The sequence below is a fragment of the Amblyomma americanum genome, chromosome 11 (assembly GCF_052857255.1).
Source record: "Amblyomma americanum isolate KBUSLIRL-KWMA chromosome 11, ASM5285725v1, whole genome shotgun sequence".
Classification (NCBI taxonomy): Eukaryota; Metazoa; Arthropoda; class Arachnida; order Ixodida; family Ixodidae; genus Amblyomma; species Amblyomma americanum.
This window is the reverse complement of record NC_135507.1, coordinates 15,607,379-15,618,517: the sequence shown is the minus strand read 5'-3', so window position 1 is coordinate 15,618,517 and position 11,139 is coordinate 15,607,379. Positions and strand designations below refer to the sequence as shown.

Here is an 11,139-nt window from a genome sequence, read left to right as displayed (position 1 = left end):
ACGACACCTACAACAACAAATGGGGACATCTGCAACACTGCACAAGGCCACAGCACTAACTTCTGGAAAGCCGAACAGCTCGACTCGCTGACATCTGCTTATGTGATCCACAAACTGAGAGCCCACTTTGCAAGACGTGGCATCCCAAGCAATTCCAGACTTGCCAACCCGACGATGCTAAATCTACTATAGAGGATGCCAAGAAATACTAAAATTCGGTGAAAAATACTAAAATTATGTTTTAGTACATCAAATTTTTTATTTGGCTATGAAAACAAAGCAACTTCAACTGGTGTTTCAATACATCACGCAAACAACTTCAGAAAGATGTCTTCGAAGTGGAAGGTTGGGACAACACTGAGGATGTTGCTGCTTTTGCCTTCCTCAGAAAGTTCTTGTCGAACACCTGATTGTGACAGACTACAGACTCCTTACATTTCACAACTAACAGCTGTTCTAGGCTCTTTTCTGACATGGATGAGCGAAACTGAGTGCAAGTCTTCCTCACTTTGCTGAACACTCTTTCACAGTCTGCGTTACTGTGTGGGAGAGTCAGAATCCCTAACATAACTTTTGAGATCTTATCATACTTAAAAGTATGGTCAATGTCCTGAATACTGGCAATAGCATGCCACTGCTCGTCTATCCGCACCTGTGTAGTTACTTGTACTGGAAGTTCTTCGAGCTGAAGGCGGCTTAACTGGGCTTGGATGTCATCCAGGTCCCAGTCATCATCCTGCCCCTCAGAAACTGGCAAGAGAACTGGAAAGCGATTGATGAAGTACCTGACATCAGCAAACTTTGCTGTCACAATGCTGGAAAGCCTTGCCACTTCTGCTTTCTTCAGAATCTCTGACTTCAAGGGGAATTTCAGGATGATGTAATCGCTTACCACCACAAAAAATCTTCTTACTCGTGTAAGAAACTTTTGCTTGTCAGCAATCTTCAGCCTTTCTAAGATTTGTAGAGTTTGGCTGCCGATTACAAGGTCATCATCATCCCTCTGGTTGCCAGAAGACTTGTAATCAATATCTGTCAGCTCACAACTACTCTTAATAACAGATGGTTTCACGAACCGCAGTAAAATCTCCCTGAGCAGGCTGTTCAAAACTTCCAGAAGCACATGTACTTGGGGAGCTCCAGACTGCAAAAAGGTGTTTGTCTTTTCAAATTCTGGTATGACTGACAGCAAGAAGGCGCAGTATGCCTTGTTGACATCTGATGAAAGGAACATGAACAGTCTTTCTTGCCTATTTAAGACCTTGGCCACTTGCTGCTTCAGAGCTTGCTGCGAAGGAGCTGAGTCGATGTCCAGCCTTGGTCGCTTGTTCTGATGTGCGATTTTTGCTGTCCGCGTCGACTTCGGAGAGTCCATCTCTGGATTTCATTGTTCACTTGGTGATTCCAAGGGTTTCTTCGATGGCTTCACTTCACTGTGAAAGAAGCTGAGCAGTGGCTGCCACTGCTCAACAAGCCGTTTCAAGCTCCTACCAAGAGATAACCAACGAGTGTTGACATGTCTCAGGATTTTTTTTTACTCTACATCATGCAAGCATTGAAAAGCTCTCAGTTTGTCTTTCCTTTTTGAACTATTCTCCAGGTAGTAGTAGACATCAATCAGCACCTCGTCCACACTTACAGGAAGGCAGGCCGAACCCTTCTGAGCTGCCAAATTGATTAAATGGCAACAACATCCAAGGATGGCAATGTTTTCATGGTTTTCTTTGAGAACAGCAGCAACCCCATTCTTAGATCCGATCATCACTGGCGCGTTATCGCACGCCATGCCGACGCAGTTCCGTACAGGCACGTTGTTGGCCTTCAGCATGTCTACAACAAGTGCACCAATGTTCCGTCCAGTTGAGTCTCCCTCGAGTGTAGGCATTGCTAGCAAAGCAGTACGAACAATGCCGTCGACGAATGTGACAACAATCGGGTAGAGCTTTGCATCATTGCCAACGTCGTTGCTCCCGTCGGTAGCGACCGAAAACGGTCCGGATTGAAGACAGCTTACAACACTACTGACCTGTTGATTGGCCATTTCCTTGGCGATTGCAGCCGTTTTTGTACGAGTGCAAGCGTAGGCCACTGCCTCTTTGGAGTTCGGAAACATTTTCCTGAAGAGGTCTCCCGCATGGTCTGCAGCAGTGAATGGCACGTTGTGCTCGATGAGGAAAGCTGTGAAAAGGCATTCCGCTCGAACAGTGCCTTGGTCCACCGAAGCGCTAAAATATCCACCGAGCTTCTCGGTGGTGTCAACGATCTGCGCCGAGTCCTTGTGCTTCTTTGTTCCGAGATGCAGGAGGATGTCCTGACGACCGGCGTGCGCAATGTTCAGATCACAACGGCAGACAGTGCAGAAAGCATATTTTTCACCCTTGCGAGATTTCTGAATGCACGGAAAATCCGTCGAATAACTTGGTATGAACACTTGAAAGTACTTCTTGCCGGACATCTTACAACGACACCCGCAGCAACAACGCTGCACGCCGCGGAAATCACAACGCCGCCGGCAACACAACAGGCCTAACAAGCCCGGCTATGACCACACCAAACGCACCATTTCAAACGGGCAAACAAAACAGAAGAAAGAATGCGAAGTTTTCTCCTTCCTGCATGAACGCGATGGTGGTGATGACGATGGCTATCCCGTTTGCGAGCCACCAAAAGCCTCAGTGTAGCCAACACAGAACCAGAATGTACGGTGTGCAGCCGCTGAACAACAAAAATAAACAAAAATTGTAAAAATAGACCGACATTACGATACTCGTAAAAAAAACGCTGGAAATCGGGCACTTTGCGATAAAATCGTAAAACTTGGCAGGTATGCAGTTCTATCAGAGATATAAATGGCCCGAAATTCTCCAGCGAAGCTTTCAGCAGGGTTGCAGGACAATAGGACTTCGAGCATGTCGCATCAATCCCGAGCTATCCGAAATCGAATTGCATGGCAGAATCTTCAGTTAATACTGTGAAAATGCTCTTAAATAACACAGATGCAAGTAACAGCGATCCACACATGGCGTTCCTCGACTACAGCAACACGCCACTCCGGCACTTGAAAGCTAATCCTGCTCGGATCCTGATGGGCAGGCTCAGACGCAGACGAACTACACACCCAACAACAACAAAGCAGTCGAAGCCAAAGCCAGTCAATTCTGACCACCAGCGTAAGAATAAAAGATGAACGACGCTTTTTCACCTCAACCAGAGAGCAAGAAATCTACCACCTTTGACAGAGGGACAACATGTCCCAATCCATCCGAGCTCACAAGCCACATAAGAAAGGAGAATAGTGACTGAGCAGTGGGGCAAGAGGTGTCACAAGATCCAAGTAGATCATAGTCTACCTCAAGTAGTAAACACAGACGGAGAAGGCATGGAAAGTAGCTCGCCGCCAGAGAAGTTTGGCAGAGACATCAACGGTGCCAAAAAAATGGAGCTCCTTCAAAGTAGCCTTCAGCGTCTACATGAAAGCCACGGACATTGCTGGCTCACCGTCAGAAAGGCTTCCAGAAGCTGGCTGTTGTTGGACACGTTAATTCAAGCTCTGGAGTTCAACCTCACCCAGGGAAGGTTAGAGCTGTCGAAAATTTCCCACGACCCAACGCGACCCAACGTGCCCCAACACCCCGACGATGAGCCTAACAGTGGGTCGAAAATGCGAACAGCACCCACACACCGTGGCAACTAGCCGCACAACGGGTCGGAAGTGAAAACTGGAGTGATGAAGGAACACTTATGTGGGCTAGAAAACCACGGTGATGTGCGGCAAGCAGGTAATAACCTTGGGTTTTGACGTAGCCAATAAATGAGGAGGCGGTCCTCTCCGGCTTTACATTACAGTTGTGCCCCTGCTTTGTTCTACTAACAGGGACTGTTGGAGGGTAGGTAGGACCTCGGTTTGAGGGAATGACACAGAATGAATTTTCGGAAAATCCACAAGCTTACTAGGTGCTGCTACCATTATGGGACACTACAATGCAAGGAAAGAACTAATTCTCAGATTTGAAACATCGCACCATTGTCTAGGGGCAATCCGAGCACATGTCGAATGTGACAGAACTTGGAGACCAGAAGGATTTCTATCACTATCTTTGCTTCCTGCTGAAAATTCAGCGACGCTGAAAAGCATGCGACAACCTTGAATTTTGGCGTCAAAAAGTTCCACGAGTATGTGTGGAGAAGGCCATTTACTGCTGTCGCCGACCACAAACACCTGCTCGGTTTCTTCGCTTTTAACTATGCAGTGCACAGCAAAGCATCACCTTGACTCATCATGTGGACATTGACTCTTTCAATTTATTGGCTCAAGCTTACTTAGAGGCCGGGAAAAATGCTGGTTCATGCAGATAATCATTGTTCATGCAGAGATGTTCATGCAGAGATCATTGTTAGGCCAATGATGATAGGCCATTGTTAGACTCCACCTGACTCTGCAGGATGGATCTACAAGGTACAGAAATGGAGACCATCTACGAGTAGCCCCCACTGAAGAGCCGTTACCAGTGTTGCCACATGTACCACAGAAAGCTCACGGGACGGCACCTCTGCCTGTCAAGCTATACTCTCCAACGCACGTGCTGCGAATTCCTGCTTTTCTGCTTCAGAGCGAGAGGAGAGGATAAGGCGGCCCTCGGGCAACGTAAAATTTAAGGGCGCATTGTCTAATTTAAATCTAGATAAAAAACAATCTAAGACACAAAAAGTATAAAATCTTCCGTGACGCAAAACACGCAGCTTAAAAAGGGGAAAGAAAGGCCCACTCAACTTTCAGTGTTCCAATGCTCCCTCTGGTAGCTCGTATGCAGTGCGAAGAGGTGTGGCAGGACATCAGCACAGCTCACACACTGACGCAGACGTAGGGTGGATGGCGGAGTCCACGGCAGGCATCAATCCCACCGCATGAACCCGACACACCTGTGGAACCCAGGCTACCTGACTCGGGTCAGGTAGCCTGGGAAATGTAGAGGAAGTGGCAGTGGAAACCGAGGCGGCCCGAGTTCAGAGCCTGCCGGCCCCTGGAAACGCAGGAAGGTAACAGCGGCACCTGGTTCTGGTGGTTCAGAACGTCTACGGTAGGCCCTCCTGTTCGGTAGCCGGGACGTCTGCGGCCGAGGCCCAAGTCTGAGATCCTGGGAGGGGGCGAAGGGCAAGGCAGACGCCTGCCAGCATGCTCTCCCCTGCGCCACGTTCAGCTTCCGCTCCTCCTCTTCTCCCTGCATAACTTCGTTTAGTCTTCTCTAGCCACAGCCTGAAGCTGGCTCTTTACAAAAGCACCCTTTCAGAGTTTTTTTCAATAATCTGAAAAGCTCCAACATAATCCTCACAGTACCGTCTTTTATCAGCCCTACAAGAAAGCATGCAAAATTAAATTGCACTTTTTTTCAATAATCTGAAAAGCTCCAACATAATCCTCACAGTACCTTCTTTTATCAGCCCTACAATAAAGCATGCAAAATTAAATTGCGCGTTTTTTTCAATAATCTGAAAAGCTCCAACATGATCCTCACAGTACCTTCTTTTGTCAGCCCTACAAGAAAGCATGCAAAATTAAATTGCGCCACTTGAAATCCACGCTACTTGAGCAGCGCATAAAAATGTGAGCCAAAAAATCCCCTCCTCTAGAGTCATGTGCCCCAATGTAACGAAAAACCCTGGGCAAAGACAGCTAGAAATCAAGAAAATAAATGAAGTGATGCCACAACACAGGCTCTTTTCACGATACATTCAGGTGCCATCAACCTAGATACCTAGTGGAACAGCACCTCAAATCAGCACTTAGGCAGAAAAATAGTTCACAGGAACTGAGAGCTGCACTGTGTATTTTTTGAAACAACAACACAGGGGCGTGGTCAAGAATGACACTGCACCGACCCCATGGGCAACTGCACGGCTGTGGCGACATAAAAGAATGGGGAAATGTGGTCTCCATTCATGCTCAAGAACTCAACGATGCATAGCTGAGCAGATGAGACTCATCACAGTGGACTACAACCCCGTTGCCAACATAACAGACTCCAATACTGAAAATGCAATGGGCCTGCTCGCATCGAAATACCAACACGTATTTCGTCCTACCTTAGGTTCGCTATCTCAGACATGCTCACCTTGTGATCAAGCCTGCATCATGACCGAAAACAGAGACAAGTTACCGTGTGCCTGTGAGCATGAAGGCACAGTTTGAGACAACACAGGGGCGCGGTGAAGAGCGACACAGAACCGTCGCCATTGGTAGCCGCACGGCTGTGGTGACATAAAAGAATGGGGAAATGAGGTCTCCATTCACACTGAACAACTCAACGAGATATTCGCAAAGCTGGATTTACATCATGGCTACTGGCAGTGCATTCTTGATGTAGAGTCAAGTCTCATCACTCCATTCCTGACGCCGATGGCATGTTACCACTGCCTGAATCTTCATTTCGGTCTCGCGGTCACTAGCAAAATTTTCCACACTAAACTACAGTCAGCACATGATGGACTAGATGCTGTATCTTTGTTGGGGATGAAGCTTTGGTGATCGGTGTTGGAAAAAGATTATGAAGTTCGGCATGATCATGACAAGAAGGTTGACAACCTGCTACAGAGATGCCAGCAGAGCGGTCTGCTTCTCAACAGAGCGAAATCTGAACTTCACAGCTCACGCATGGTGTTTCTAGGTCACACTCTCAAAAGAGCAGGCCTAAACGTCGATCCCGAAAAGGTCGCTGCGATACCAGATAAGCCAGCGACTGTCAGTGTACACGCTGTCCAGCGCTACGTCGAAATGGCCAGATAACTGGCACGGCTTCTTAAAGAAAACCTCCGAGGTCACAGAACCACTCAGCAAGCTGACCGTCAAAAATGTTAAGGAGGCAAAAGCACTTCAACAGAAAAAAGACCTTGTAGCAAAAGCACCAGTACTGGCGTACTATGACCCAAGAAAAGCACTAGTGGTGCAGTGCAATGCCGATGAACATGAACTTGGAGCTGCAAAACTTCGAGACGGCATCCCGACATCCTTTGCAAGCAGAGCATTCACACAAACAGAGGTGTGGTATGCGCAAACAGAGAAAGAAAACCTTGCCATAGTCTTCTCGCACAAGTTTCACCAGAATACGTTACACAGGCTGACTGCAGTTGTCACGGATCATAAGCAACTGCAGGCTATCGTCACCACGAAGAAATTCAACAGAGTGCCGAGGAGCTTCAAAGAATGATTTTGCAGACTCGGCGCTACAGTTCTGACATACAATCTCGTCCAAGAAAGGAACTTCTGGCTGACACAATGTTTCAGCATTTCTCTTATATGACCGTGGCCACCGACAACTCGAAAAGGTCAATGGGATCAGTGACCTTGCTGTCCAGAGAAAGAGAAGATACGACAAGCAACAATCAAGGATGGCAACCTCCAGAAGCTGACAACAGTTATTGATTGAAAGGCCACAAGAAGGTGTCCTAGCAGAAATCTGAACTAACCTTCCATTCTGAAGCGACCTTGTCTTTGAAAACAGGATAACACTCAAAGGACAAAGACTGGTTATTCCAACGACACCTCATCCCGAGATGAAGGAGAAGCTGCATGTGTCCCAAAAGGGCATCGAGACCACAATGTGAAATGCTCGTGACAGCTTCTTTTGGACAGGCATGAACTCCTGAGATAAAAGAGCACATTTCAGCACATCATGTTTGCCACAAACAAGCACCAGTACAGCACAGAGAAACACTGAATCTCCATGGCAGAGCCAAACTTCCAATGCGAGCATGTCGGATGCGACATTCTGGAGTACAGAGTTTGGTGACAGCAGATTCCTAGAATGGTGATTCTGAGCACGTTTCCACATTTGGTGCCGCAACCTCTGAAGAATGGCTATATTAAAGGAATTGGATTCTGCCTTCGGACAAGAAATCTCTCTGAAGAATGTCTATATTAATAAAGGAATTAGATCCCTCCTTCAAACAAGAAATCTCGTAGTGTGCCCAGTGGCAACACCCCCTAGATACTCAAGGCCTCTATATTTCCTCCTTTCCACTGGCTAACGTCATCACGGTGAGACCAGCGGCGGGTCGCGCCAGCCCGGGCGCCGTTGAAAGACCGACATGGCTTGTCTCGGCTCGCGGCTGTCGACTATTGTGGGGCCAATCGCATTCTAGGGCGCGACCTCAGTAGCTTTTTAAGCCATCCAATTAAATAAATGCATTCTTTTCGATACAAATTTTTCAAAGAATATATTTTTGTTGCTGCGTGGCTTGAATACTACCACTTGATAATATTTACTGTACAACAGAGGTGGGCATTTCAGGCTTCAAAACTAGGCAGCTCTGTAGCCGATAACGCGCATCGTGCTCTGGCTACATTGTGCATAATCCACTTGTTTTTGAAGTAGGTCGCATCGGTTGCACGCTACTCAGTGACTCTCACGGCATGTTTTGACAACCGAAGCAGTATGCCTGGATGTTGTTGTGCCCCAAATTGCAATTTTAATTATGCTGCGGGACCTTCAGTTCGCGTTTACAGGTTCCCGGCTAACGCTGCAGAAAGAGCTGCGTGGACGCGCGCCATGCCGCATAAGGATTTTGAGCCAATGAAATACACAGTGGTAAAGAAGTCCGCTTTTTATTTCCATTCACTTCGCTCTCATAGTTCCGTAGTTGCTTTTGCAGTCGCATAATTGTGAAAACTGCCGAGTATTTCTGTGGTTGATTTACTTATAACATGCCGTCCGATTTCAGCTCTGCGAAAAGCATTTCCATCCGAGCGACTTCATCAGTTCTACAAGCTACGCTGACACAGAGACAGGTAAAGTCATTGAAGTTCCCCTCAAGCTCAGGCATCTAAGACCGGGGACTATGGCAAGCATTTTTCCGAGATGTCCCGCGTACCTTTCTCAAGAAAAAAGTACAGACCACGAGGCCCCAGAAGAAAAACGTGCTCATCTGGACGCTCAAGCGTTGCAAGAGGCATTTTCACAGTCAATCAGAACTCAAAAGGAGGAGGAAAAGAACAATGTAGTCGCCTCTTTCAAAGACTTCTGCGTTACTTTTTTTTATGAAATGCAAGGTTGCTTTCTGGGACTGTTGTGTGCCATGTAAGTCTGAGCATTGTTATGACCAGGAGTTTTGAATCTACTCATTACTGACGAATACTAACAGCTTACAAAGGCACCTGGGAACCCTGTGCCATATGGCTTCTTTCTCCTCCGGTTCAACAAGCACATAGCCATACAGCCACTCAAGAAATGCCAAAATTAAATTATTAATGATTAGCTGTATGCTGAAATCAGTCTCTATAAGCAGTTGTAGCGTGATCAGTGAAAAAAATAAGTAGTGAAACTTATATGTTGAGGTATGCATGGCTTCAGCAGCTCAAAAAATCCAAAAAGTACTCTGCAGAACCCATATAATTTGCCATCCCCTGGTCATGACTGTTGGACTCTGGCTGTTGGGAAAATTAGTAGTATGTGCAAGCTAGCACCAGCAAAAACAGGCTGGCTCAAGTGTTCGGCTCTGTAACGATTAAGAGGGTATACACATGAAATGTGACTTGGTTGACACGTATGCTAGCGCTGAAAACAGGCATTCTCAGACTATGATAAAGTGCTACTTATACTGGATGTTTTAGGAATTTCTTCTGCAAGTTGTAACATTGAGGGTTTTATATCTTCAAGCAACACATGCACTAGGAAGGTCGTAATACTAGTGGCCGGCATGTTATATTGGATCCCTTAACATGTGCAGACACTGTACAGTACAAGGACCCCTTGCAATTTACCATTTAGTAAATCACCCGACATTGTGATAGATGCAATATAATGCCACACAGAGAATTAGTGGCTTGTTACACACATTGCAAATTATATTTGTTATTTCTCTACGAGCTATTCATACGCAAGCATTTCTTGGGTGTGTCATCACAACAATATGAATTAACGACCTCCGATTGTTGTTGTGCGCCAGCCACAGCCACAATTGTTCTACGTACTTTCAGAAATTCGTTTCTCGACTTGCCTCGGTCACATTTTCCTTCCATTTGCATCTACAATAAACAAGTAACCGAAATAGGGCGCGGCAGACGAGCCATGCCTTAAAACGTGCAAGCCTGCAACTCATTAGCCAAGAGGTAAACATCCCCATTGTTAGCAGAGTTCAAAGATAAACTTTTCTGGGTGTCTGTACATGAAACTGTATGTAGCACTGCAGCATATTATGATGTCCTTGGTCTACTTATGCACTGTGAATTCTTCTGCAGAAGTTAAAGGTTGAAACTTTTGGCTGGCTCACTGTATATGTACATACTCATTGCCACACATTGAGCAAGGACTACTTATGCACTGCGAATTCTTCTGCACAAGTTAAAGGTAGGAGCTTTTGGCTGGCTCACTTTGTATGTGTATACTCATTGCCACACATTGATATATTTCAATACATGTGAAATGTTTTACTTCATTGCCATTTACCTGAATCTGTACAAAGTTATTTTGTATGCACATATATTGATTGATGTAGCATTTGGTTATGTATACCATACTTTTTTCGATAGTACCGTACCTTTTTGCAGCATACTGGCATTTTCCGATACTGATTGTTTGGAGTGGCTGTCAATGATATTGCCATGCCACTGATGCCTAGAATCACCACTTTTGTACATCCACTGTGAATACTTATATGCTCTTTAATAAACTGTCGTTTGCACTGAATTGTTTACGCTTTTACTTCTCGAGCGAGCGCCCCAAGCAACTGCTATGCAGTCGTGCCGCTCGCCGCCATGCACCGTGCCACCTCTACAGACAAGTCGAAATGCACGCCGCAAACAACGTAAGTGCATAGGAAATTATGCAGGAAAGCAGCGCGGGAGCAGTTAGTGACCAGTATGTAACAAGCTTGAATCCAGCTAGCACCCGCCAGCACCATGAACGCGCGAGCAACCGGCCGCAACCACCCGCCTAAAAGCGCGCCGCCATTATGGATTTCTGGATTGGCTTGGCTGAGCTTGTCTCAGGGAGTTTTGGGCAATCCATGCGTTTACCGCTGCTCCCAAGCACCGCGAAGGGGGAAACGCGTTGGTCACACCCTTGCCACGACCTCCAAATTTTTCGTTCGGTGCGCTACGGGATGACAAAATAATTACACCGCTAATCTCCCATTTATCAACACCAC

General features: G+C 46.4%; 1 pseudogene; it reads right to left on the bottom strand.

The window, feature by feature from the left end:
- Positions 1-210: 210 nt before the first annotated feature.
- Positions 211-2,564, bottom strand: LOC144110264 (uncharacterized; annotated as a pseudogene).
- Positions 2,565-11,139: the final 8,575 nt, after the last annotated feature.